The sequence below is a fragment of the Eublepharis macularius genome, chromosome 4 (genome assembly GCF_028583425.1).
Source record: "Eublepharis macularius isolate TG4126 chromosome 4, MPM_Emac_v1.0, whole genome shotgun sequence".
NCBI lineage: Eukaryota > Metazoa > Chordata > Lepidosauria > Squamata > Eublepharidae > Eublepharis > Eublepharis macularius.
Window position 1 is genome coordinate 46,427,068 of NC_072793.1, and position 6,776 is coordinate 46,433,843.

The following is a 6,776-nucleotide window of genomic DNA, read 5'->3' on the forward strand; positions in this document are numbered from 1 at the left end:
AAATGGCTGCCTGAGAAGTACTAGAGTAGTGGTATTTGGATAGGCTGTAGCTGTCCCTATAAGGAATCTATAAAAGCAAAGGAAGAAATGGATATGCACATCACCTTTCTATGCATTTTGCCCAACAAGAGGTGTTGCAGGAACTGTGAGCCACAGGATTTGACAAATGCAGACTTGCAAAATTACATTTGTGTTGCCATTTTTAGTGGATACTGCCCTTGGCTGAGTCGGTGGGCTGGGCTATATCACGTGAACACTGTTATTCAATGTGCTTGTTCCTGTTGGCTCAGACTTCCCCGACTAGCTGCCGGAGAGGATGCTGTCACTCTACATGTGAACATCTCAGCCATCTACGCTTGTGCAGGTTCGGCCAACAAAAGCCCTATTTTCTCTGTTACCAAATTTTGGAAAGACCACTCACAGCCTACTATCATCTCTTCTCTTTGCTCACTTGAGACTAGAAGAATCTGTCCTCCCAACAGATTATGGTTGGCACAATTTGTAGATCAACTGAGCCACGTAAAGTATTACAGGGTGTATGTTATGAAAGTGGCAGGGCCCCATGTAGCCTAAATAGATGCAGTTTGTGCCAGGCTACCTTCAAATCTCCAAGCTTTGGGGAAAATATACTCTTCCCATTCCTTACGTTCATACCCTTTGTGGCCTGAGAGCTATGGAAAAGGGGAAACATGGAGTTAGTTCTCTACTACCTGTCAGTAGTATATCCTTGTATTTTTCAGTTGTCTTTGCATTATTTTCAGGTCTTTTGCAGCAAGTATGTAATTGGGCTTGCTGCTTAGTACCAAGACCAGACTTATAGACTGCCATTGCCAGTCAGTGTGGCAGACCACCTTTTGAATCTGATTCAGCTTTTAATTGCGCATTCAGATATTTATGCCCTTGTCAGAGCTGCAGGCTCATATACCACTATTGATAACTCAGTGCACTAGCCATGCACTGACAAGAAAGAAATTAAATTTTGGGGTCAAGAGTTTTTAGCATTTTTGTGAGCAGCTGGTCTTTGTATTAAAATTTTACCTTAAGGTGCCTTTTTAGCTCTGCATCATTAGAAAAAATCTCTGTATTTTTACACAGAGAACCAGATTGGTGGGTAGTTTGAGTGAGTGAAGGAATGGAAGGAGGTGTGATGAACCCAGGATAGCTTGATTGTTACCTGGCCCAAAAAAAATTGAAGTGTATGCTAATGTTAATGAGGCTTTCTTTCTACTGCTATGAATTACTGAAACTAATCAAATCTTGCTGTGCTTTCATATTCTTCCTGGCTTCATTTCCAAGTCTGATATATTTGTATCAGGAAGGGCATAGAATTGTTGGCTGGCTGAGGCCAATAACTGCCATTAGGTTTAAAATACAGTGGTGTGGTCTGAAGGATGTTGGATTCCTGAAGGTGGCACTCAGGCCTTGGGACACTGTACACGTAGGAACATGTAGCAGCTCTTTTAGGACCAATGAATAGGTAGCTACCATAAGATCACCTGTATATAAAAATGGCTTCCACCCTTTAAGTGCTGGTGTGTGGCCTTATCACCCCCAGAATGCTTGGAATATTGGCTCTCCAGTTCACACAGGTTCTTTGTGGCAGGCTTAGTTGATGGACTAGCCTTTGCTTTTAAATAGTCTCCCAGGAAGACTAAGAAAAAGGGGGCTCCTAAGAAAAAAGGGGCTCACATATCCTCATGGCTGTAGCTCAGACCTAAGTGGAAAGAGCCCTTTGCACCCCCTTCTTTTCCCTGTGTCGCCAGCACATCCTCTTTGCCACAGGTTCATAAACTGGCCTTAATCTTCTCGGTTTCTGTGCAGACCCGTTATGGGGAAATAAACACTTTGGTTTCTCTGAACACGTTCTGATCCATCCAGTTCCATCACCAATCCTTTCTCTCAGTATTCCTTACTCCTAGAGCCCCCGCCCCCTTTTATGAAGCACTTTGGATGATCATCTCCCTCCTTTAATTTTAAGCTCAGGGTTTTTGGGGTACTTTAAGTGCATATCCGCTGTACGAGTTGATCACACATGAATTCATCACAATTGTACATAATAAAAACCACCACACTGGCAAAAAATAAAGGCATAACAAAATGGAGATGCTGGAACTTCTACCAAGAGAGCACCCTCGGTTGTACAATTTAAAAATAAAATATAATTTATATGTATGCAAAGAACAATTCCCCCTTGTATCTGGACACTAGTGTGGTTAGTCCTTTTTTTAAAACGTTTAGTGCTCTTTGCATTTGCCATTTGCCAAACATTTCTTGTCAGTAGTTGAGAGTTCCACGTAGCGGTAGAGTTTTTTAGATTGGTGGCTTACATAACTGTCCTGTTCCTCTTCGCCAATCCCCTCTTCTGCTCACTTTTATCTTTTGCAAACTTCTTAAAATGTTTACAAGCTTGCACCTATATAGGGTTTTTTGTTGTTGTTAAGCTGTACTTGGACTTTTATTTTTATGCATTTCTGAATGATGAACATAGAGTGGTATTGTTAGCTGGAGAAATGATTTGTTGGGGGGGGGGGTCTGCCAAAGGTTTTTTTTTCCTTTTTGCTATTCTTGTGTTTTATTTTTCTGTTTTTACAAAATGTTTCTGTGTTTATAATTTGGTTGTTAATCAGACTGAGACATATTTAAATTTTCCTTTCCCCCCATGTATGATTTTTAACAATTACAGACATTAGATGTAGGAGTCTCGCCTAAATGATATGTAATCTTGGTTATTTTTTCCCTTTCTTCAGTCCTGTACAAATAAGAGAAATGTACAATCCCACTGTACTTAATGCACGGAACGCTTGGCAAATAATTATGTCAGTGAATTTGAAACTTGTATTAAACACTTTAGACATTTGTAGAAGGGAATTCATAGAGTTTTCACTTATATACTAAAGGTTTTTTTGTGCAGTTCTCATTGCAAAAATAAACATTTGTACTGAATATATGAAGTAACCTTATTTTTTGTTTAGTCTTTCACTCTTATGCAGGGAGGCATGGCTAGGGCTCAGTTAAATTATGGTGTCCCAACCCATCAATGGGGTTGCTTTCCCTCCTCCCTTCCACATTTACAGTACATTCCCAAGCAGAGTTTTGCCCTTCCAAGGCCATTGATTTTCAGTAGATCTAGAAGGGTGTAACGCTGCTTAGAATGGCACTGTCTTAAAAATACTTAATGCAGTTCCAAAGTCCATCTCCCCAACTGTTGTTAATTCCTTTTGCTTCAGCAAAAGTTCTTAACACGCTTCTGCCCCCCTTTTCAATTTTGCTCCATGCAAGACGCTGTCAATTAGAGTCAAACAACCAAAATGTACATTCTCCAAAGAGTGCCAAAAACAGGATGCTGATGTCAACAGCTACTCATTACCAAGTGATAACTCCGTTACCACCTGTTAAAGAATTAATTAACATAAAACGAGTAGGGTGTAATCTCTACAGCTAATATCAAAGGATGCAATCAGGTGTTTGGTGCACTTTGGACTACCTGCAGTGAGTCCATAAAACCCCTAACCTACCTAAAACTCATCAGTTTACCAACTTAACTATGACTCCTTAAAGCCAGTCCAAATAAAAAAGCTTAATTTACAACACTTCTGAAAACTCTGTTCAATCTCCAAGGTAAGGGAGCTTTCCACTTGCAGAGCTGCCACCAAGAACCCCACTCTACGTGCTCTTTCTGGGTCAAACTACACGAGACAAAATACACTTGAATTACACTCAAATACACTCGAATTACCCATGTAATTCGAATGTATTTTGTCTCGTGTGGTGAGACCCTATGTTTAAAACTTGCACACGGAGATCTAAAGCCAGTGCTATCCGGCTGAAATTCAAGACCACAAAGTGACTGATAGGGAGGCACAAGTTGTCGCCAGCTTTGTTGCCCAAACCTGCATCTTGAACTCTGCCCCAGAGACATCAAGTCCAGACATCTAAATCCAGTAATCATCTGTTTTTCAGCAATCCCCTTCTTTCCTTTGCATTTTTCAAAATCTTAAATTTAACCCTTGTTTTTTTCTCTTGCCATATGAATCTAGATAGATCATTTTGCCATTGTTTTAATTGTGCCTCCATTGTCAAAACTGGAATTGTTTGGAATAAAAATAGCATTCTAGGTAAAACATTCAATTTGATTGCGGCTGTTCTTCCCAGAAATGACAATTGGATTTTCTCCCATCCTGCTAGATCTCTTATAATTTCATTCCAGTTCTTAATATAATTATTTTGATACAACATACAATTCAGATTTGTTAAAACAATACTCAGATATTTAACTTTTTTCTCAATTTTATAACCTATTTTGTTTTTCAATTTCAATTTCATATTTTTGTTAACATTTTAGTCTTCTGGTTGTTGTGGGTTTTCCGGGCTGTATTGCCGTTGTCTTGGCATTGTAGTTCCTGACGTTTCGCCAGCAGCTGTGGCTGGCATCTTCAGAGGTGTAGCACCAAAAGACAGAGATCTCTCAGTGTCACAGTGTGGAAAAGATGTAGGTCATTTGTATCTACTCAGGAGGGGTGGGGTTGAGCTGAGTCATCCTGTAAGAGTTTCCCCGGGTGTGGAATGCTAATGGCGGGAGGCTTCACTGTATCCTGAGGAGGTTCTTTTGCGTATGGATTGGTACTTGATGTGCTAATCTTCTCTGCAGGGCTATTGTCGGGGATAGAATGTTTTGTTAGCCTGGTGTTTTTCAGAACTGGAAACCATGCTCTGTTCATTCTTAAGGTTTCTTCTTTCCTGTTGAAGTTTTGCTTATGCTTGTGAATTTCAATGGCTTCCCTGTGCAGTCTGACTCTGTCTTTTGGTGCTACACCTCTGAAGATGCCAGCCACAGCTGCTGGCGAAACGTCAGGAACTACAATGCCAAGACCACGGCAATACAGCCCGGAAAACCCACAACAACCATCGTTCTCCGGCCGTGAAAGCCTTCGACAATACATTTTAGTCTTCTGTTTGTTATCCTTAAAACCCACTACTGTACCAAATTCTTTTAATTTTACCATTGTTTCAATACCCTTAAGAGAGTCCTCCAAAGCCAACACCAAATCATCAGCAAAGGCTCTTAATTTGTAAGTCTCCTTTTTAACTTTTATTCCTTGAATTCTTTCATCTTGTCTTATATCTCTATTCAAAAATTCCAGAACAAGTATAAACCACAATGGTCACAGTGGGCAACCTTGTCTTGTACCTTTTTTATATTCCACACGGTTTGGTCAACTGACCGTTTACAATTATTTGAGCTGTTTGAGATGTATAAATCGATTTTACCCAATTTATAAAATTTTCTCCAAAATCCATATCCTCCAAGACTTTGAACATAAAATTCCAATTTAAGTTGTCAAAGGCCTTCTCAGCATCTAAAAAAACACAAAGCTGCTTGTTTCTCATTATATTTTTCCAGATACTCCAGAATTTTCAATACTGTTCTAATGTTCTTCTCAACTGTCTTTTAAGCAAAAATCCACTTTGGTGTTTGTGAATAACATCCAGAAGAATTGTTTTAAGTCATCCAGCTAGAATCATAGTAAACAACTTATAGTCATTACTTAGTAATGATATTGGCCTATAGTTTGTATGTCTGATCTTAACTCTCTTTTAGTATTAATATTATATTCGCCTCCTTCCACATCTCAGGCATTTTACTTCCCTCTAAAATAGAGTTCATTGTATTTCGTAAGGGTTGTAACAGTTCATCCTCAAAACACTTATAATAACTACCTGGAAGTCCATCAGGTCCTGGAGACATCCCGTTCTTACAGTGCAATCCTAACCCCCCAGGCAGCACCATCGCTCATGCGCTGGTGTAAATGGGGCGGCGCTGGATGGTACCCTATTGACTTTTGCAGGATAGTCCCACCAGCGCCCGAGCGTGGCAAGGCAAAATGCAGTGGCCCCTGGGAGGTCCCGCCCACCATTCCCATGACAACCCCACGCACACCAGCCAATGGCCACACCCCTCCCCTCACATCTAGGCGAGGGAACAGCAGCGGCGCAGCCAATGGGGAGGCCATGATCCCCGCTGCCGCTGCCTCCAATAGGCCCCAATAAGAAGGCAGGCATCCCTGCCAGGGAGGGGGGAAGACGTGACAGTGTAGGTCCAGATCGAACACCTCCCTTGCCCGTCCAGCCCCCAATGCTGATGAGGCGCTCAGTGCGCCTGCACATAGCTGCTTCCACTACCCCCCCCCCAAGGAAAAAGGTTCTCCAGCTACCACCCAGAGACCGGCAACCCTAATTAGTCTCCAGGTTCCGGAGGAGCAGGTGGGGGGGGGGAGGTGGGGCTGGCAATGAGTGACAAGAACGCCCATTGGGAACCACGTGGGAGGCTGGGAGGCTGTTTGGAATGAGGGGAATGAAAAGTGTGCTCAGACTTGCTGCCGTGCAACGTGAACACATCACTGCATCTCTACAAAGTGAGAGCAGGGGCTGGACCTTGACAGCCATGTCCCAGTACTGGGGAGATGCCCCCCCCAAGTGAACTGAGAGACCCTCCCCATGCCGAGCCCATCCCTGCTTCCGCAAACACAACCCCCACCCCCTGGCAGCAGCTTTCCACCTGCAACCCGTCTTCCTGGCTTATCTGATGCCAGCCGCTCAGCCTACCAGAGAATGAAAGTCCTCAGTGCCTCCCCCCTCCCTGCAGACATTCATGGACCACAGTTCAATTCCCACCCCTCTGCCTGACGTTACATTGGGGGGAGGAAGGGGGAGGGGAGGCTGAACGGGGTGCTGCTTGATATATGTGTGGCAATGTGTGGGTGGAAATGTGTGACGGT